A 23,586-nucleotide genomic window follows, 5' to 3' on the forward strand; every position below is an offset into this window, starting at 1 on the left:
TCTGATCTTTACAAGTGATTGAAATCGTCCGGGAACTGTCATCCGATTGAGACATTAGCTGTGTAAGTTGGAAGCAAAAATTTTGACATTTTGGTATGTATTTTTATTAGTTGTTGATTCGTTGTGCCGTACTTGTTTTTTCAAGTTCCATAATGGTTGAGCTTGAATTTTTGCTGGGTTGTGTGGGTCTTCTCGATTCAAACGAGGGGAGAGCAAAATAAAATCAAACAATTTTCAAACACGTGTCCACATCATAGGTCGATATCGCATACTACACATGTAGTATTGCCGAAAAAATCAACACATGCTCTCATCTACAGACGATAGTATACAATTTATAGTATATAGTCAAAACAAAAATTGGAATGAGTTGTACGGTTAGTTTTAGTACTTAACAGACGATTTGAATGGCATTTATTCAGTCTGAACATTACAAATAGGCACATGATCATATATCACAAATAATTGGATCACTTAGTGTTGCGCAGTAGCTACTGCCATACAGTCAACAACCATGAAATTTAATCTAGCCCATAGTAACATGAAAAATAGCATGGTCCAACAATTTTTCCATGAAATTCTCGTATTCCAATATTGGTATAAAGGTAAAAACGCCACACGTAATGGACCTCCACGAGTACAGAATGGTGGATTTAAATCTCCATAGCTTTGGAGCATAGGTGTGGAATAGCTCTGAGGTGCAGGTCAGAACTTCTGCGTACAATTAACCCAAATTTCTCGGACATGTCCACCGACTCTGAGATGGCCCCATCAGGCAGCATCCAGTCAAAGTGATAGAGAAAGTTTGCCAATGCCATCTCAAAAATTGATGAGGCAAATGTTATCCCAGGACAAAGGCGTCGCCCGAACCCGAAAGGAGTGAATTCGAAGCATGTCCCGTTATAATCCATGTTACTGTTCTCAAACCTCTCCGGATTAAACTCTTCAGGATTGTTCCAGTATTGAGGATCCTGGGAAATTGCGAAGACATTAATGTATATATTTGTACCTTTAAGCATGTCATAACCCATAATTTTGCAGTCCTCTTCATTCGTGCGGTTAAGTAGAGGAGCAGGAGGATGCAATCTAAAAGTTTCCTTGATGACCATCCGCATGTAGTGGAGTTCTCCGAGGTCGCTACTGGCAATGATAGCTCGATCTGGACCTAGTACCTCACGGACCTCCAATTGTGCCTTGGCCATAGCTTCTGGATGATTGACGAGTTCCGACATAGCCCACTCTAAAGTGGTTGAAGTGGAATCAGTAGCAGCTCCAAACATATCCTGGATTGAATATATATCAATCATCATTATTTTCAAGAAATGCTACTCCCTCGTTTTATAATAAGTCTCTCTATTTAGGACAAGTTTGTAATAAATCAGTGAATACTTATTATGTATTGGAGGAATTATTAGTTATGTAGTAGATATTAAAGTTAGTCGATCGCATCCTTGTTGCGGATATTTATAATTATTGACTCAGGGGGTGTTTGGTTCCAGGGACTTTTTTGTGTTGGGATTAGAAAAAGTCCCTAGCAAACCAAACAGGGTGGGACTTTTTGGGACTTTTTGCTAGAAGTCCTTAGAAGGACCTCCTTGAAAGTCTTTTTTAAAAAGTCTTAGGGACTAGAGAAAGTCATAGGACTAGAGAACCAAACACCACCTCAGAATTATAAGATTTCACGCACATACAAAAGGTCAATTACTGCTACTTTATGAAGTGGAAGAGCACCCTGCCCTCCTGTAAAGGTGAGTAGAGTACAAAAATGGTGTGTCATACATATATTAACTGATTTATATTTTGACAATGATATCCGAGCACAATTATCTAGACATAAAGTTTAACCATGAGTATATATATTTGTTTTCTGAGGGACCTAGCAAGGATCCTAACTACTCCCTCCGGTCTAAATTACTCGTCACAGAAATGGATATATCTAAAACTAAAATACATCTAGATACATCTATACATGCGACAAGTAATTCGGAATGAAAGGAGTACATCAGATGCGTGATTCTGTCCAGACGTACTGATTTCTTAATTAAGATGCGATCCTAAGTCCTAAGCAAGCACATGCATGTTAGGTATAGCACTGTTGTCATGAGATGGCAATAGAAAGTAAAATATATACTCACAAACAAGACGGTGGTTATCATCTCTGTGGTTAGAGGGGATTCCAGCGAGTCCTTCTCCTGCCGTGTGAGCAGCACGTCTAGCAGCCCCTCGTCGCCGGTGCCGCCGTTACTGGCAGCTCGCACAGCCTTGCGCTCGTTGAGGACGTCGGTGATGATGTGCTGCATGACGTCGCGGCTGCTCCTAACGCGGCGCTCCTCGCTGCTCAACCACCGCACGAGCCTCGAGGATGGGAAGAGGTCGATGAGGAAGAAGCCTCCCAGCAGGTCCATGATCCGGTTGGACGCGTGGATGAAATCCTCCTGCTGGCTGAACTTGCCGCCGAAGACCGCCCGCGCCACCACGTCGTTGCTCAGCGCCGCCACCTTCTGGCTGACGTTGAGGGTGGCGCCAGCTGACGCTGTCATGGAGTGGAGGAGGCTGCCCATCTCCTCAGCCCTGACGCTCTCCATGCGCCTCACCTGCTTGGAGCTGAGGAGCTCCATGACACACACCTTGCGCATGTGGCGCCAGTGGTCGCCGTAGGGGGTGAAGGTGACGCCCTTCCGCCAAAACCGACGATGTCCTGCATCCCGGTGGTCCGCCGGTTCACGAACTGGAGGTCACTGCCCTTCATCATCTGCCCCAGTGCCTCCTTGCTGGAGACCACCACAGTGGGGATCTCGCCAAGCTGCAGGTACATCATCGGTCCGTGCCGGCGACATAGCTCTGTCATGGTGCGGTGCGGGAGGATGCTGACAACGTGGTGGAGGCTGCCGATGATGGGGAGTCTCCATGGCCCTGGAGGCAGCGGCTGCTTCTTACCACCGGAGAGCTTGAAAAACCAAAGGGCCAGTAGCGTGGATAGTGCTATCAAACTGAAGGTCAACCACCCCTCCATCTCCATGATTTGCATGGGAGAAGCTCCGTGTCCATCAGCTTAGTAATATAGCTATACTACCATCTTCTGTATGGCTGGCAGAAGAATAAAAAAATCCTGCTCATGGGCTAGGTTGCAGAGCGGAGCACGCTGGTGAGTTGATGTGCAATATAATATCACGTACAGTACTATACATGTTAATTAGCACAATATATCATATCACGTACTAGGTTAATTAGCATGATCATGGCCGCCACTGCTTTGTCGCTGTTAGACAAGTGGATGGACATGGCAATACCATATCACGTTAATATCAAGAGAAAACTACTCTTTCATGTAGTGATGATACCCCGCGCGTTGCTGTGGAAAATTGAGAAAACAAACTTGTTTATATGGCATATGTTAAAGTTTGGATTTAATGCGAACACAATTGAGACTAGCTAGGCTAACAACTTGATACCGTATTTGTGCTAGGGCACAAAAAATCATCAACTCTGCGTTTAATCTATAACGGAGAGCACTGATTGTCTGATAAGCTCACAAAAACAGTAAAACTGACAAGTTAGCCCCGCCTGTCGGGCTGACGTAGCGAAGACCAAATTCTTTGACCGGCTGATGTAGCAAATGAGATGTGGGCCACACCTGTCAATGACTAGGTGGTCATCTTCTTCACGTCTGTCTTCCAACAAGGCATTTCAGCGAACAACTTTTGGGCGTGAACCCTTTTCCTCTCGGTGGAGAGCGTGGGCAGCAGCAGCTCGTCCACCTTTCCGTGGACCGCCGGCGGGAAGGTCTGGAGCAGCCATGGATGCCCGTAGCTACTCTCTCCGCCGCGTGCCGAGCTCGCCCGTGAGCCCTGCCCGTGAGCTCGTTCCACGCACGTAGTCGACGTGCCGGTGGAGCTAGCGCCACCCAGCCCCCGCTGACTGTGGCTGCTAGCGTCGAGTACGCACACGCCAACGTGGCTATCACAACGTGGTGCTCGGTGACCAGGGGAGGCCGCACGTTGACTAGGGACTAGCGAGGGCGGTGAACGGCGCAGTACATCAACGTGAAGGCCAGCGGCACCGTGCGGCCAGCGGGGCCGAGGCGCGGGAGCTACTCGTTGGCGGCAGCTGTACGCGAAGACTACACAGGACGCGCATGTTCAGTGAGGCCAATTTTGGCGAGCTCTCGTGTCGTTCGTTCTTTGTTCATGGCGAGATCTCCCGCCCCTTTCTCTAATTATGTGCGCCTAGGACCTCCTCTGACGTCCTCAGTGCTCCTGCACCATTCAATTTTGCAGGGGGTGGGGCGAGGGGAGAACCCCTCTTTTATTGTCGCCAGTCGTCCGCCAAGCAGGACGATGCTTCCCCTCGCCTGCTCGCGTCTGAGGAGAGGACGTTCGCGACGGGGTAGGCGTTGCTGTCGTCGCCAGAGCTCAGCTCCTTGGCCGTGTCCTCTGTGTGGGAGGTGGACTGCAACGGAAAGCACGAGGAACCATGACACCGCTCTTTAGCCGCCAAGAAGGTGCTTGATGGAATGCCACATAAAAAGAGTGATACAAAGAAGAGGACCTTCTAGTCATTGACAGATGGGGCCCATGTCTCGTTTGCCACATCAGCCGGTCAGAAAATGTGGTCTTCGCCATGTCAGGCCGAAGGTGGGACCAACATGTCAGTTTTGTTGTTTTCGCAAATTTAATAGACAATCAATGCTCTTCATTATATATTAGACGCAGAGTTGATGGTCTTTTGTGCCCTCGCACCAATGTGATATCAAGTTGTTACCCTAGCCTCAAGTATAGTGGCTTTGCGTAAATAACTCCATCGATTCAGAGGCCAAGTTGTTTCTACTTACCGTTACTGGACGGCAGGATGCTCTTCTGGTTCATTAAGTATAACTAGTTGACCATGTGTATGTGCAAAATTAGAGACGAGAAGATCTCACGTTTGTTAGGAGAAGACTTAAGCTTTATTAACAGTTCCAGCTCCATCTGCTATAATCTCTGAGCTTATACATTCTGGAGGTACATGAAGCCAAGTCTTACAAAGAAAATTCTTACAACCTTCCCTTGCTAGGATATGTGCGGACTCTATTTGCAGACCTCTGCACCCAAGCAATTATAAAACCACTAAACGTAGAGAGAAGCATCTTCAACTCTTCTACTATTTGCCCATTGCCCGATAGATCCTTCTGTTCACTCGAGATCTTTCGGACGGCTACCTGTGAGTCTGTCTCAAGGATCACCCTCTGGATGTTTAGTTCTTGGGCAAGGATAAGAGCTCGTTGGCACGCTAGTCATTCCACCGTCTCCGCATCAGCAACAAGAGGGGGAAAATGGCACGCTCCCGCAATGAACTCACCATGGTTGTTCCTGAGAACAGCTCCTCCTCCTCCTGATCCTTGGTGTTTGGCCAGCGCCTCATAGAATTCACTTTAACCCAACCATCATCAGGTTTGCTCCACTTGTCTGGTCCCCTTACCACTGCCTGTCTGATAACCGTGTCCTTGCTCGACCTCCACTCTTCTGCCAGGTACAGTCGTCGTTGAACGATTAGCTTTGGATCTTCCATCTGGTGAGTGTCGACCCTTGCCTTATTACGTGCTCACCATAGCTCGTACCAGCTATCTTTCTTCATTCCCCGTCCTACTCAACCAGTCCAACACCCATGCTCTCATTCCGCTGTAGGCCGCAATCCCTTCAGCCAGTCTTGCTAAGGGGGCGGCCACCGCGTCACCAAGCAGCTTCCAGTAGTGGCGTGAGTGGGGGCAGCGCCCGAATCTATGGATGATGGTCTCCTCCCTGCCACACGCGGCACAGAAGATTCCAGGCTTGATTTTCCATGGGCGAAGCTCCGTACCAACCGCCAGACCATTAGATAGCATGCGCCATGCATGCATTTTTATCTTATTCTGCAAGTCTGCACTCCACAACTCATTCCAACTTTTATGATCAGCCACAGATGAGGATCCCGAAGCATGCTCCCTTTTGGTTGCCTTGAGCGACATACCAAGATGATATGCTGAGCGGACTGTAAAATGCCCACTCTTTGTGAAGTTCCAAGCCCTGTAGTCCTCTTTTCCCTGACCACCAATGACAATGTTTTTAATATCTGCGACGTCCCCTTCAGAGAACACCCTGTGCAGTTTGTCGACATCCCACTCAGAAGACTTGACCTTTAGGAAGTCTGCCACCTTGGTTAAGTTTGGGGGGAACACAGCACCTAGTGGTGTCATGCTGCCTGCCCTGGGGATCCAATTACTATGATGTACCACTAGTAGAAAAAGGGCCTAATGTGAAGCACATTAGTCCCGATTTGTAACTGAAGTTACTGAACCTGTACTAATGTGACCATTAATGCCGATTCCAACGGCTAGGCGGGCGGCACCCATTATTATCAGTTCATGGCGAACCTTTAGTACCGGTTCATGCCACAAACCGATAGTAAAGGGATGGTGGCAGGCTGTTTTCAGGCTGGGGCCCCACCATCACCTTTAGTTCCGGTTCAAGCCACGAATCGGTACTAGAGATTATTAGTTGATTCCTTTTGCTATTCAAGAATATTATAGCTTTGTTTAAGTGGATCATAACAAAATATTTTAATTGAGCCACTAACCGGGACTAAAGGCCTTGTCCTGGTGGTGGCTAAAATTTAGTCCCACATCGCCAAGCGAGAGGGACTCACCGCGGTTTATAAGCCCTGAGTGCAGAGACGAGGAACGATGAAGGAGAGGCGCAATGCTTACCTGCATGTTGCTTAGCTTCAGGACTTCAGGAAATGGTGTAGACTGCACGGAGCTATGTGTAGTTTCTCCTCACCTGCATGGTGCAATGCTCATCGGTACTAAAGGCCTGAAGCTAATTAAGCAACGTGCAGGTGAGCATTGCGCCTCTCCTTCATTTTTAGTAACTTATTTTAACTTTGGACTTTTTGTGTATTCATTATGCACCATTCAAAGGCACATCATCAAAGTTCAACCATTTTCTGCCTTCATTTGCTATTTTTCATGCATTTAATGATTAGTTTTGAGCTAAATGACCCTTAAATTGAAAAGCACTATAAATGAACTCTGAAAAGGTTGACAGTTGGCATGGTATCATTATTTCACCCACATAGTATGTGCAAAAAAGTAGAGAGGGTTACGGCAAAAACTGGATGCACTTTCTGTACAAACTGGGCAATCTCTTTCGAAGTATTAGGGTTTCGGACCAAAACTCATATGTTATAAAGGTATTTCATTTTTTAAGATTTATTACAACTCCAGACTTTTCATGCGTTCAGTATGAACCATTCAAAGCCACGTCATCAACTTTCAACCCTTTCTGACATCATTTGTTATTTTTCATGCATTTAATAATTTGTTTTGAGCTAAATAACCCTCAAATTGAAAATCACAACAAATGAACTCTGAAAAGGTTGAAAGTTGGCATGGTATAATCTTTTCACCCACATAGCATGTGCAAAAAAGTAGAGAGGGTTACGACAAAAACTAGATGCACTTCATGTACAAACTGGACAATTTCTTTCGAAATATCAGTGTTTCAGACCAAAAATCATTTGTTACAAAGGCATTTTATTTTATAAAACTTATTACAACTCCAGAATTTTTGTGCGTCAAATATGCACCATTCAAAGCCACGTAATCAACTTTCAACCCTTTCTCCCATCATTTGCTACTCTTCATGCATTTAATGATTTTTTTGAGCTAAATGACCCTGAAATTGAAAATCACTACAAATGAACTATGAAAAGGTTGAAAGTTGGTATGGTATCATCATTTCACCCACATAGCATGTGAAAAAAAGTAGAGTGGGTTACAGCAAAAACTGGATGCACTTCGTGTACAAACTGGACAATCTCTTTTGAAGTATCAGGGTTTCGGACGAAAACTCATCTGTTACAAAGGCATTTCATTTCTTAACTTATTACAACTCCAGGCATTTTGTGCGTTCAGTATGCACCATTCAAAGCCACGTCATCAACTTTCAACTCTTTCTGACATCATTTATTATTTTTCATGCATTTAATGATTTGTTTTAAGATAAATGACCCTGAAATTGAAAAGCACTACAAATGAACTCTGAAAAGGTTGAAAGTTGGCATGGTATTATAATTTCAGCCACATAGCATGTGCAAAAAAGTAGAGATGGTTACGGCAAAAACTAGATGCACTTCGTGTACAAACTGGATAATTTCTTTTGAACTATTAGTGTTTCAGACAAAAAATCATCTGTTACAAATGCATTTCATTTTTTTAAAACTTCTTACAACTTCAGACATTTTGTGCGTTCGGTATGCACCATTCAAAGCCACATCATCAACTTTCAACCTTTTTTGCCTTCGTTTGCTATTTTCCATGGATTTAGTGATTTTTTAAGCTAGATGACCCTTAAATTAAAAAGCACGACAAATGAATTCTGAAAAGGTTGAAAGATGGCATAGTATCATCATTTCACCCACATAGCATGTGCAAAAAAGTAGAGAGGGTTATGGCAAAAACTGGATGCACTTCGTGTACAAACTGGACAATCTCTTTCGAAGTATCAGGGTTTCGGACGAAAACTCGTCTGTTACAAAGGTATTTCATTTTTTAAAAACTTATTACAACTCTAGACTTTTTATATGCACCATTCAAAGCCACGTCATCAACTTTCAAATCTTTCTGCCTTTATTTGCTATTTTTTATGCATTTAATGATTTTTTGAGCTAAATGACCCTGAAATTGAAAAGCACTACAAATGAACTCTGAAAAGGTTGAACGTTGGCATAGTATCATCATTTCACCCACATAGCATGTGCAAAAAAGTAGAGAGAGTTACGGCAAAAACTGGATGCACTTCGTGTGTAAACTGGACAATCTCTTTCGAAGTATCAGGGTTTCGGACCAAAACTCATATGTTACAAAGGTATTTCAGTTTTTAAAATGTATTACAACTCCAGACTTTTGCGTTCAGTACGCACCATTCAAAGCCACGTCATCAACTTTGAACCCTTTCTAACATCATTCATTATTTTTCATGCATTTACTGATTTGTTTTGAGCTAAATGACCCTGAAATTGAAAAGCACTACAAATGAACTCTGAAAAAGTTGAAAGTTGGCATGATATCATCATTTCATCCACATAGCATGTGCAAAAAAGTAGAGAGACGGCAAAAACTGGATGCACTTCGTGTACAAGCTGGATAATTTCTTTCGAAGTATCAGTGTTTCGGACGAAAACTCATCTGTTACAAAGGCATTTCATTTTTTTTAAACGTATTACAACTCTAGACTTTTTGTGCGTCAAGTGTGCACCATTCCAAGCCATGTCATCAACTTTCAACTATTTCTGCCTTCATTTGCTATTTTTCATGCATTTAATGATTTTTTAGCTAAATGACCCTGAAATTGAAAAGCAGTACAAATGAACTCTGAAAAGGTTGAAAGTTGGCATGATATCATCATTTCACCCACATAGCATGTGCTAAAAAATAGAGAGGATTACGGCAAAAACTGGATGCACTTCGTGTACAAACTGGACAATCTCTTTCGAAGTATGAGGGTTTCGGACGAAAACTCATTTGTTACAAAGGCAGTTAATTATTTAATTTATTACAACACCAGACTTTTATGGGTTCAGTATGCACCATTCAAAGTCACGTCATCAACTTTCAACCCTTTCTGACATCATTTGTTATTTTTCATGCATTTAATGATTTGTTTTGAGCTAAATGGCCCTGAAATTGAAAAGCACTACAAGTGAACTCTGAAAATATTGAAAGTTGGCATGGTATTATCATTTCACCCACATAGCATGTGGAAAAAAGTGGAGAGGGTTACGGCAAAAACTGGATGCACTTCGTGTGCAAACTGGACAATTTCTTTCGAAGTATCAGTGTTTCGGACGAAAACTCATCTGTTATAAAGGCACTTCATTTTTAAAACTTATTACAACTCCAGACTTTTTGTGCGTCAGGTATGCACCATTCAAATCCATGTCATGAACTTTCAACCCTTTCTGCCTTCATTTGCTATTTTCATGCATTTAATAATTTTTTTGAGCTAAATGACCCTGAAATAGAAAAGACAATACAAACGAACTCTGAAAAGGTTAAAAGTTGGCATGATATCATCATTTCACTCACATAGCATGTGCAAAAACTGCATGCACTTCGTGTTCAACTGGAGAATCTCTTTCGAAGTATCAGGGTTTCAGACCAAAACTCATATGTTACAAAGGCATTTCATTTTTTAACTTATTACAACTCCATACTTTTTGTGCGTTCAGTATGCACCATTCAAAGCCACGTCATCAACTTTCAGCCCTTTCTGACATCATTTGTTATTTTTCATGCATTTAATGATTTGTTTTGAGCTAAATGACCCTGAAATTGAAAAGCACTACAAATGAACCCCGAAAAGGTTGAAAGTTGGTGTGGTATCATAATTTCACCCACATAGCATGTGCAAAAAAGTAGAGAGGGTTACGGAAAAAACTAGATGCAATTCGTGTACAAACTAGACAATTTTTTCGAAGTATTAGTGTTTCAAACGAAAACTCATCTGTTATTGGTTCAGGCAAGGGCTCTGCTTGTTTTAGATGTGACTTTGAATAGTGCATACTGAACGCAAAACAAATTGTGTGTGATTTGTTTCAGGCAAGGGCTCTGCTTGTTTTAGATGTGCATGGCCACCCAATCACACATAAATCCGCCGAAGCTAGCTTCTTCCCGAAGACAAATAAATTCCCAGAAAAAAGTGTGCACACACCTTGCTGGAGGAACCTCCTCGAACTAACCTCGCTGGAGCTCGCCGGGCTTGCATCTGGCCGAGCTCTTTCACACGCACCTCCGCCAATCTTGCTGAAGCTTGCGTATGGATGAATTCTTGACCGAGTTCATCCTCTCTGGTAATCTAGTGCTCGCCGTCCTGCTCGGGGAAGCGTGGTCGTGCTCGGGGAGGGGTTCTTGCCGGAGGAGGGGATCCGGCTGGAGGGCCACCTGGGGCGGGTCGGCTGAATTCTTGATGGAGGACATCCTCTCCGGTGGCTTCTGCTCGGCAGGTCGGCTCAATTCTTGTCGGAGTTCATGCTCTCCAGTGGCCTAGCTGTCACCTCCATATGGGATCAAATCAATCTACAACTATTTGTTGTTGCACGGACTCATCGATATCGATCGCTGCCTTGGCCACGTACGTGTTTCGTGGGGCTTTCTCGTTGCGTGCGCCGGTCGACCAGGTATCTTGCAGACGAGGAGAAGTCGCCCGGTGCACGTCGATTTGGTCTCCTTGCAGTCGAGGAGAAGTCGACTCGTATAGGCACCGGTGGATCGGGAAGGCATCAGCGGATGATTTAAAGAAGATAGAAAAAGGGAGATCGAATCCGGAGAAGAAAGAATATCAAGGAAGGTTTAGATACAGGAAGGAATCAAAATTAAAACAGAGGAAGGAACCAAGAAACCAAAGGCATCAAGGAACCATGGACACCGGAGCTCGTCTGGCAGCGTTCCATTTTTCCTTGTATCGTCCGTAAATCTATTTTTAAATCTCAGCCGTTAATTTTTATAGTTAACACAAAACTATCGGATACAAAAAGGCGATGGATGGAGAGCTATGAAAGTTTTCATCTTTTATTATTAGGTAAAGATAAAAAAATATTGTGCAAAATTAGACCCAAAATCTCTATGCTCGAGGAAGAGGGTCACCACCTCTTTCCCCGGAATCCCTGCAACGTGGTGTCCGCCGTCGATGGCACGGAAGAAACGCACTAGCACGCCGCTGAGACTGGCGAAGCCTACATGGACTGCAACATCATTCCTTGAGACCTTGGTGAGCTCGAGGATTGTGAACTACAAACAGGAGAAGACATACCCCTGGAAATCTGACGTCGTTACAGAAATATTGAAGAAGCTCCTCATAAGTCTCCTGCTTTCACCTTGAGGGGCCGTGATACACCCCTGTTCAAACTTACCGGCGATGCCCCCATGTCAGTCTTGTCCCAATCGACCCCGAGACAAGAGAACGACGAGACTCACGGCCCCAAGATAGACTAACATCCACGAGGATAGATAGATGAGGTGTTGCACAGCTCATCGTCGCAACTACTACCTACTCAATATACAAGATAAGTACAAGCCTAACTAACGTGTATATTTGTACTACACATGGTGACATTTTTCTTCTGTTTTTTCTATTTTTTTTCTAAACCCCCTGGCCTACACGACCATCTTTATTAAGTTATTCGACAAAGATATAGCAAGAACATACATTAAACAATCTGACTGACTGACTGACGGAAGCGACGTTTGCAAAAGCGAAAAAGTCTCTTCTTCGGTTAGACTGACTGGCTGATTACATCTCAAGGGTCTCAAAATATTAACCCTTTGTCTACGAGTCCCAGAGTCTTAAAATAACCGAATAATTAGTAGTAGTTGATGATATGTAGACCCAGACGCAAACTGCAAGACAAGTTGAGCACTGCTTTTTTTCTTTCTTGGAACCTGGAGAACGACGAGACTCACTGCTATGTCTGCTTTATTATTGAGTAGGTAGCAGTTGCGACGATGAGATGTGCAACACTGGGACATAATATACAAGATAAGTACAATATACAATATACAAGAGAACGACGAGACTCGCTGCTATGTCTGCTTTTATTATTCTGCCAGCAGGCTGGCTGCAAACTAAAATTTGGTATGGCTGATTGGCAATATAACTAAGCAGATGGACAGCGAGCTGCTCATATGCAAATCATATCATGGAGGGGTGGTTGACCTTCAGTTTGATAGCACTATCCACGCTACTTTTTTTATAAAGGGCAATGTATTGACTCATAATATAGCATCGAGAAATACAATTATAATGAACAATACCCGACTTCTGCACGGCCAAAATGCACACAGCCAACACATACAACAAAAAGATCTTGCCGGCAAAAAGCTAAGTTATGTAAGATTGAAGCTATGCCTAGGCGGAGAGAAAAAAATATCATGAAGCAATGAAAACAACGATTGGTGATGTACAGCGACAACTACCGGCACCAACTATCTCATGAGAGCACGCGGACTAAGAGAGAAGTTCTTCAAAATCGACGACTCCAGGAAGGAAACGACACACATGTGATGCCGTCGCCGGATCCAGCACCCGAAGGTTAGATCATGAGTTTTCATCCTGAAGATCAAGTCTGAGCAAACTCCGAGCAATGCCCTCATCTAGGTAGCGCTGTCAAAAAATGTCATCATTGTCAGGTATAACCAATAAAAGGCCACACCTAGCTTTTTTACCCCGGAGCTCAAGACCGGGTATTCGAGATGCACAACCCAATCGGATTCAATCTATCGCCTCCACTTGCCATGATCCCAACAGTTGCAAACACGCACGGACGAGGAAGGAAGGTCACCGGCATCGCCGAAATCCCAAGGGGGCGCGCCGGAGGCCATGCACCATCCTCCAAGTGGCAGCCAATGGCTTATTTGTATTAGACGACACCACTGAACGCCACCACAAGCTGTACCATCACCGTCATGGCCAGACCCACTACGCCATGCCTCCTTGTCGACGCCACGGGCGACGGCACTAGCAACCGCTGCATGTCCGCCGCCACATCCCGCAGTGCCCCTGCGCCAAAGAGGCGCCCCAGGAGCAAAGCCGGCCATGATGAGGCAACACTCCACAACGGGATGCTTGGCGGTGGGCCTCCCTTTCCTCCGCATGTTGGAGAGCTCGCCGCATGTTGACAGCGCCAAGGAGATGGGGAGAGACACAATCGGTTTGCACCAAGGCCACTGTCTAGCCATGAATCGATGTTGTCGTCGCAACAACCACCTACTGCATCAAGTCGCCGGTTGTTCAAAGCCTCAGGTTGTCCATACCTCAGGAACGGATCCCCGCCGCCGCTGCTAGCCGCAAGGGCAAGCCCGATGGAGCTGGCTGACGGCGGCTGCGAGGGGGACGGCACAGGCAAGAGGCCCTGGAAAAGCAGATCCGATCGCTTCATGTGTCGCCCACACGGACGACGTGGGGGCGGTTACCTGACTGTTTCTTCAAAAAATGAGAGAGATTTTCACTTCCCAGCCTCTCAACCAACAAGAAATGCATACACCCATTTTAGTATGAGTACCAAGATAAACATAGTCCTTGGAATTTTGTTAAATGAGTATTACAATATTTCTTAAAGAGTGCTTTTTACCACATACATCAACCTTGGTCATTAATAAATAGGAAAACCCCCCTACATCACCTGCCAATTCAAGAAATTGAACTCGAGTCGTTAGGCTGCACAACCGCATCTCCAACCACTAAGCCAAGACACTATCCACGCTAATGGCCCTTTGGTTTTTCAAGCTCTCCGTGGTAAGAGGCAGCCGCTGCCTCTAGGGCCATGGAGACTCCCCATCATCGGCAACCTCCACCAAGTGGTGAGCGTCCTCCCGCACTATATTGTTAGAATAATCCGAGGCATTCCGTCGATCTACCGAGGACCAAGCAATCACACGAAGCATGACACCGAGATTTGTTAACGAGGTTCACCGATATGGCTACATCCCCGGGGCATGACTACGGGTGCTCCTCCCCATGACAGCGTCACAATACCGCACCCCGGCCGCCCGGGCGCCGGCACACGCCGCCGGCTCACTCCGCGTGCCCGTGCTATTATTTTGGCATAGGTTACATCGTGTGTCTACCCCCGCTATATATGAGAGGCCTAGGATACAGGTGTCCTATTAGGACACAACTCCTACCCTGTCTACACACAGTCCAAAACCAAGTCCAACTGTAACCTACCTTGTACAATAATATTCGACACAACTCTAACAAACTCCACCTTGGCGAATATTCTCCACCATCTTGGATTCATCCGTGCGTCGAACCTCCATGTACATTGGACTTGAGATACGCCATGAGCACCGCTGCTACTCCCAGACTCCATGTGACTCCACCTGCAACTGTAGTCCCTTCTCGTCTTCTTCACAGTCAATACTTGAGCAAAATTAAGTTCCTCATTACTCTACGTTGTACTCCCAACTTTCGAAGAATCCATTCAATGCCATCACACACCGATCATTAACCTGCGTGAAAGTAAACAACTCACATATTGGACGCCACACATAAGAGTTACCTAAACTCAACATCACCGCTCTTTCTTGACCGCTTGTCTGAAACTTGAAGGAATTTCACCGTCGCCCTGTGTCACCCTGAGTCAAATTCGCAGTTGTCTCACCCTTCTTTCGGATAGTCTCTGACATGTCCCATCGCTATAGCACTGTGCCTCCTTCTGCCTTGTCATCCGCACTTTGCCATGTGCATTGAACAGAACAGAATATATGACCATGTACTCTCTCAGCTTTTGACAATTTCAGACTTTCCGCCACTTTCTCAGATTCTCCACGGTCAACTCTTGTCCATCAACTAGCACCGATAGACCCAGTCACCAACTTGAACCTGGTACTCATCAACACTACTTCAGCACCCCCTGCACACTTTGTCTGGCCACATGTCTGACCACCAGTGCCTTGGCCTGTCGCTGTGTCCCGTGCTTACCGTACGCCTCGCCGCTATCACCGCGTCGAGCCTCTGCTGTCCTGGTCGAGTCTCCCGGGTAGCTAGCCCCCACTGCCTCAACCCCCACTGCAGAGAACCATCGATCATCACCAACCGATGCCGAGTATCACGCCTCCATTAGACCACTGGCGCCCAGTCCGATCCACGTGTCTCTCGCTTTACCCCCTGAAATAGGCTTTGACTCTCCGTTAACTTACGCCATAGCCCCTCCATCAGCACAGAGTGTAGTCATCTATCAGACTCCAGCTCCACCTTCAACATGACTCCATGGTGGTTGTACGAGCCACCCCCACGCCCTGTCGATTTCAAGCTCTCATGTGTACACAACCTTGAATCAACCCTGCGTCATTGTCTTGTCGAAGCTGCACAAGCCCTCAAGCCTGCACCACGTGTTTCCACGCCCCAGAAGTTGGCCACCATCAGCATCATGCTCCTATGTCGTCGTCGCTGAAATCACCGCCGTCTTCTTCTTTGACCAACATATCCGTCGATCCGTCAGACAGTCCAGTCCGACCCAGCCGAAATTATCCGACTGCAACCATGCTCCACCCTGCGTCGTGTCTGCACATCTCCCTGCATTGCCTTGATGCCCTGCGTATGCATGATCCTGTCACGACACGCTTCAGACTCCTCCGAGCCTTATACGCATGTCACCAACCTGCCAACCTTACGGTAAAATCCCGTACGCAATTTGCAACACTTCCAAAAGAAAAACTAGATTTCCTGATAGTCTCCATGGGTACACCAAGCATATCACCATAAACTCCCAACACTCCTTTTCTTTAATCATGTTGCATCCCAAAGCCACGTACATACCTTAGTGCAGGTTCCTTTTTTCAAACAAATCTCACGTGTATCTGTATGCACAGCAACACAGGCACCGCACCTTCTCGTGCCTCGCCACACATCCCAGGTTGCACATCAGCCTCCAGCCACGCGGACTCATACGGCTTTCAGCCCGTCTCGGCCTCACACAGGCCAGCCCCAGCTAGACCAGCCGTGCGCCGCACTGCGGCCTTAGCCTCTGGCGGCCCTCCCCGTGTACGACGCGCCGCCTGCACGCTGCCTCGGATCCGATCGATCCGATCTCGCCCGTTGCGCTGACTAGGGTTGCCTGCTCGCGGCCACCGCTGCCCATCGCTTCCCACCGAGATGACCTCGAGTACGATTTTGCAGCCGCTGTTTCCGTCCGAGACTCCAGCCGCTGCACTCATGCGCCTGTACGTTGCTCCGCACGATTCCCGATTGCTTCTACCCGATCTCGTCGACAGCGCACCGTATGACCTCCACAGAACAATCACTTCCGCACATCGTCTTTGCGCCGAGCTCGACCACGATCCATCCTCTAAATCAACGAATCCACAACTTCATCGTAACCTTGCTCATGATACCACTTGTTAGAATAATCCGAGGCACTCCGTCGATCTACCGAGGACCAAGCAATCACACGAGGCATGACACCGAGATTTGTTAACGAGGTTCACCGATATGGCTACATCCTCGGGGCATGACTACGGGCGCTCCTCCCCATGACACCGTCACAATACCGCACCCCGGCCGCCCGGGCGCCGGCACACGCCGCCGGCTCCCCCCGCGTGCCCGTGCTATTATGTTTGGCATAGGTTACATCGTGTGTCTACCCCTGCTATATATGAGAGGCCTAGGATACAGGTGTCCTATTAGGACACAACTCCTACCCTGTCTACACACAGTTCAAAACCAAATCCAACTGTAACCTACCTTGTACATAATATTCGACACAACTCTAACATATATCATGACAGAGCTGTGTCGCCGACACAGACCGATGATGTACCTACAGCTTGGCGAGATCCCCACCATGGTGGTCTCCAGCAAGGAGGTGGTGGGGCAGATGATGAGGGCCAGCGACCTCCAGTTCAAGAACCGGGGGACCACCGACATGGAAGACATCGCTGGATTTGGTGGTAAGGGCGTCACCTTCGCCCCCTATGGCGACTACTAGCGCCAAATGCGCAAGGAGTGCGTCATGGAGCTCCTCGGTTCCAAGCAGGTGAGGCGCAAGGAGAGCGTCAGGGCCTATGAAATGGGCAGCCTCCTCCGCTCCATGACAGCGTCAGCTGGCGCCGCCCTCAACGTCAGCTAGAAGGTGACGGCGCTGAGCAACGATGTCATGGCACGGGCTGTCTTCGGCAGCAAGTTTGGCCAGTACGAGGATTTCATCCATGTGCGTCCAATCGGATCATGGACCTGCTGGGAGGCTTCTTCCTCATTGACCTCTTCCCATCCTTGAGGCTCATGCAGTGGACGAGTAGCGAGGAGCGCCGCGTTAAGAGCAGCCGCGACATCATATAGCACATCATCACAGACGTCCTCGACGAGCGCAAGGCTGTGCGAGCTGCCAGTAACAGCGGCACCAGCGATGAGGGGCTTCTAGACATGCTGCTCACACGATAGGAGAAGGGCTCGCTAGAATCCCCACTAAGAGCATCTCCAATAAATGATGTAGATGCAAAAATAACTAACTTCTGCATCTTCGAGCCACAAAACTCCTTCTCCAACAGATGATGTAGATGCAAAAAATATTACACCTCCGCCTCCCGGAGATGTAAACTACAACACCTTGTGATGCAAATGTGCATCTCCACCTACACGAGATGTAGAAACGCAACCGCCCGCAAACTTACTTCCCAACTGTCATTCATTTCACTTCCGCGTGACCAGCTGCCGCCCGCCCGGCGCTCATCGACGACCGCCTAGGCCATGGCCGACTCCGATGACCCGCTGCGTCCTCCGTGACCGCCGCCACCGGTCTGACCCACTTCGTCGCGCCACCATAGCCGTCTAGGAGCCTCCGATTTAAGCTCATCCCGTCGCACATCCGTCGCTGTGGCACTCGCCCACCGTACCATGCCGCCGCCCCGCTGCCAAATTCAGTCACTCCACCACCCTTGCTGCTCTGTCGTCGCCCGCCTCCAGATCGGCCAATTGGCCGCTCTTCCGCCGCTGAATCGCCGCCTAGTCGACGCATAATTTGAGCTCGCCCCGCCACCGCTGGATTCGAACTGCACACTTGCCTCCACGTCGTCGTCGCTTTTCCGATGCCAGACTCGACCTTCTCGCACTGCACGGTCGTCGCTTCCCCATGACCAATCCGCCGCTCGATTCACAGTCGCACCGCTGGCCATTCGAGCTCCTCCTGCCGCATTTAACCTCCCAACTCTCGTCGCTCAGCCATCGACGCACCTGCTACCGCCGCTCGGTCCACCGGCGCTCCTCCCTTCTCTCAGCACTCGGCCATCAGCGCTCATGCCGACTAGTTGTAAACAGTCGCGCGGCCCGCGGCGGTTTACGTCTCTAGTTTGCATCATCTTTTGGAGTTGCTCTTTTAAATCTTCGTTTTGCATCATCTGTTGGAGTTGCCACTTTTTTGGATAGTAGATATAGGTTTTTGTAATCTAAATTAATAAAAACAGTAAGGTAGCAAGTGATAAACTGAAGCACAAACGGTATTGCAATGCTTGGAAACCAGGCCTAGGGTTCATATTTTCACTAGTGCAATCTCTCAACAGTGCTAACATAATGGAATCATATGACAATCACTCAACGTGGGACAAAGAAGCACTCCAAAGTCCTATCGATAACAGAGAACATAAGAAGAAATTATTGTACGGTACAAAATCACTTCAAAGTTATCTTTTCCAATCAATCTATTGAGTCGTCCCCATGAGTGTCACAAACATCCCTAGAGTTTGTACTAAAATCACACCATATGATACACATCAACCAACTCTAATGTCACCTAGATACTTCAATGTCATCACAAGTATCCATTAGTTGATTATTCGATATGCATCAAACAATTTCAGATTCGTAATATTCAATCCAACACAAAGAACTTCAAAGAGTGCCTTAAAGTTTCTGCCGGAGAAAGTAGGACGAAAACGTGCATCAACCTCTATGCCTAGATTACCCTAATGTCACCGCAGGAATCGGCAAGTTGGTTGCCAATATCAAGGGAATCGATAGAACATCACATTGTCACCACGGGTATTGATTGCTTGCATCTGCATTGGTAATTCCCCGAAGAGGAGAGGATGGTGCAGCACAACAACGGTAAGTATTTCCCTCAGTTACGAAACCAAGATTATCAATCCAGTAGAAGAACCAAGCAACACTATGTAAACAACACATACACACAAACCACAAAAACTTGCAACCGAACGCGTAAGAGGGGTTGTCAATCCCTCCTCGGTATTGTGATAGATTAAATTGTATAAGATTGCATAAATATATCTAGCAAAAAACACAAAATAAAATATCTAACGAAAAAGTGCAGCAAGGTATTTTTTGATTTTTGAATTAATAGATCTGAAAATAATATGATAGGAAATAGACCCGGGCCAGAGATTTCACATATCCTTTCGGATTTTGATTAAAATCCCCGATTCCTTATTTTTCCTTGCCTTTTTGGTAATCAAATTCATATTTCTAGATCAAGACATGACTTCAATCTTGGAACCCTAGACGTCTAGTATAGAAGAATCAAACTGACAAATTAGTAACATGATATTGGCATGGATTACAGAACTCACGGACACATGATCAAAGCTGCACGGGGTCACTTGTCTTAATCCCGATTCTCGAACATAGTCTAGAGCGATGGCCGATGGACGCCGGTCATAGTCTCGAACTATACCTGGAACTGCCGTCCCGAGCCATGGGCGATGGCTGATGATCGCCGCCGCCGCGGACGAGAAGACACCGACGTTGCCAAGTCGCCGTTGCGTTGAAACCTAGATGCCGGAGGGCTCGTACATCTCACTGTAAAAATAAATAAATTCTGCACTCAATCGTGCGACGCGTGCGCTTGCACCCCACATGTGGAGGACCTGGTGGGTCGCAGCATGCATGAGCAGCCGGGCCTTTTTTTTTTAGGGAAATGAGCAGCTGGGCCTGGTCGGCTGCTCTGCATAATGGGCCACACTTTGTTGCGCTATAGAGGTGGGATTCGAACACAGGACTTCCTTTAATCAGCGTGAATGCAGCGACCAACCAGCCACCCTCATCTAATGTGACTGGTTCCATCGTTTCTTTCTATTGTCTTCTATCTTCTTACTTCTTTTCTTCTGTACGTTTTTCTTTCGTCTTTTCTTTTCTTTCTTTTTTCTCTGTACCTTTTCTCAAAAAATGCGTGAACTTATTTTTTCGAAAGTCGGAGAATGTTCTCCAAATTCATGATTTTCTTTCAAAATCAATGAACTGTTTCCAACTTTCATGAACTTTTCTGATGAACTATTTTTCAACATAAATTCAATATCTTTTTCAATTCGGTGAACTTTTTTCAAAATCAAAGAACTTTTTCAAAATGATGAACTTTTTTTGAAAATTATGAACTTTTTTCAAATTGATGAACGCTTTTTACAAAATTGATGAATTATTTTTTGACATTTTGAACTTTTTTTCAAAATCGATGAACCTTTTCCTGAATTTTTGAACTTTTTTAAACCGATTAACCATTTTTCCTAATTAGTGAACTTTTTCTGAAAACCAATTAACATTTTTTAGAATTTTGAACTTTTTTGGAAAATCTATGAACTTTTTTTTCAAACTCGATGAACCCTTTTTCAAAATCAATGTTTTTTTTGAAACTCGTGATTTCATTTCTACTTCTTTGAACTTTCACATTTTGTTCACATTTTCTTAAAAGAAATCCAAGTTTTGTGCAACAAAAAGCGCGCCTACAATTATTCTTAAACAGCTCGCGCTTACCTTTTTCAATAATGGGTAACAGCTCTAGTGGTTAGGCACTGTTCATTCGAGGTGAAAGGTGCGAGCTCGAATACTTGCTTGTTTGATTTCTTGCTGTTTTCTTCTCGCAATTAATTCATTTTTTTTCGTTGCACTGCATGGTCGTGGACCGGCCCACACCAGCGAGCGCGTGAGCACCGGTTTCGTTCCGCGGCGCGTAACACGCCAGTTAGGAGCTCCCAAAAAAATATGCACCATTTTTGGAAAATCCGGGGCCCCAGGAAGCTAGGGGCCCTGTGCAGGCCGCACAGTTGGTACACCTATGGGCCCGGCCCTGGTGTTCGAACAAGTGATGCGGCACTGATGACATTTCGATTCAAATAGGACTACACCAAGGGTTAGGTTTGAGCCCTTATATTTTTGCCTTGGTGATGGATGAGATAATAAGGGATATATAAGGAAAATCTTTCATGGTGTATGGTCTTTGCAGATGATGTGGTACTAGTCGATGATAGTCAGGTGGGAATTAATAGAATTAGAAGAGCTATGGAGACAAACTTTGGATTCGAAAAGTTTTAGACTTAGTAAAACTAAAACTAACTACATGATGGGCAGGTGGTACCTCAGAAGGACACCTTTCAATATTTAGGGTCAATGCCGCAGAAGGATAATGATATCGATGAAGATGTGAGCCCTCGAATCAAACTCGGGTAGACGAAGTGGTGCTATACTTCCGGCATTCTTCGTGAGAGGAGAGTGCTATAGAAGCCAAAAGGCGGGTTCTGTAGAACGGTGATTAGACAAACAATGTGTGTATGGTGTTAAGTATTGACTGACTAAAAGGCGATATGTTCAATAATTAGGTATAACTGCAATCCGCATGTTAAGATGGATGTGTGACCACATAAGAAATAGCCAGGCTCGAAACAATGATATAATTGGAGTAGCACCGATTGAAAAGAAATTTGTCCAACATCACCTGAGATTGTTTGGACATATACAACGCAGGCTCTAGAAGCTTGAATGAGTAGCAGACAATTAAAGTGTGCTAATAATATTAAGAGAGGTTGAGAGATCTGAAAGACTAAAGTATCATAAAAAAACTAACAATAGACACATATGCGTGGAAGTTAGCTATCCACCTGCCATAATCATGAATTGATTTCAAAAACTTATGGACTTAAGCTCTAGCATGCACCAACTTGTTTGAGACAGGTGGCCTTGTTGTTATTGTATGAAAAAAGGAAGATATCAAAACATGTATTTAAAAAAAGTTAATCATGTATTCAAGAAAAGTTAAATGTGTAAAAAAATCCTGGTGTATACAAAAGATATACAATGTGTATGAAAATTTAGATATATGTAGTGAAAAAGGAAAAGAAGAAAAATAATGGAAGAAAACTGGTGAAACCCAAAGAAAAAACAAACAAAATAAAAGAATTAAATAAATAGTAAAAATGGAAGAAAAACCAGAGGAAACCCGATGCCGCGACAGTGAAAAAACTGAGAAAACAGCTATCGTAGTACCGCCTGCAGGGAGCCGGGGCTGAGCTGACCCAGTCACATCGCCTGCTGATGTCACGCTAACATCACCTGCTCACGCCACACTGACATCATCCATGTTTTTCCAATTTTCTGCACATTTTTGCTTTATTCATTTTTTACTACAGTTTCTATTTCGAAATAATATATATATATATTACAAAAATATTTTACAGAAATTTTCAAAAATGTTAAACATGTATAGAAAAATATTAATCACACACACAAAACATGTTTATAACATTAAACAATGTCACGTATTTAAAGAATTGCTAATCCAAAACCAATGTTTCATACGCCCAAACAAATGTGTGTTATATTTTATAAAAAATGTTCCCTTGTTTCGAAAACATTGTATAGAATGTAAAAAAGAAAATGCATGAGTAACGTAAAAAAAATTGGTAGCATTAAAAAATGTACGTGACATTTAAAGAAAAATTCTGGTGTTTCAAAAAAATGTTCCTAAGTTTTTTCAAAAAAATTATAGAACGTAGGAAAATGTTTGCTTAGGTTAAAAATATTAATTTCTTTAAGAAATGTCTGTTTCCAAAAAATTTCCATGGAAATTTTTCATGAATTTATACACTGTAGAAAAATGTTTCTATAGTTCCGAAAAGGTTTATTATCATAATAATTGTCAATCTGTATTTGAAGTATGTTACTGTATATTTAAAAAAGTTTTCCAAACATTTTTTTCAGTGTGCATCATGTATTTGAAAAATTGTCTAAAGTGTAAAATAAAAATGTTTCACGGCTGCTCTAAAAATTTACATTGGATACCAAGAAAAAATATACATTG

General features: G+C 45.1%; 2 pseudogenes; one reads left to right on the top strand and one right to left on the bottom strand.

Moving 5' to 3' along the window:
* Nucleotides 1–653: 653 nt before the first annotated feature.
* On the bottom strand, nt 654–3,028 carry LOC119352460 (annotated as a pseudogene).
* A 9,683-nt stretch (nt 3,029–12,711) lies between these two features.
* Nucleotides 12,712–18,062, top strand: LOC119358436 (annotated as a pseudogene).
* The last annotated feature ends 5,524 nt before the right edge of the window (nt 18,063–23,586 follow it).

The sequence above is a fragment of the Triticum dicoccoides genome, chromosome 2A (genome assembly GCF_002162155.2).
Source record: "Triticum dicoccoides isolate Atlit2015 ecotype Zavitan chromosome 2A, WEW_v2.0, whole genome shotgun sequence".
Taxonomy (NCBI): domain Eukaryota; kingdom Viridiplantae; phylum Streptophyta; class Magnoliopsida; order Poales; family Poaceae; genus Triticum; species Triticum dicoccoides.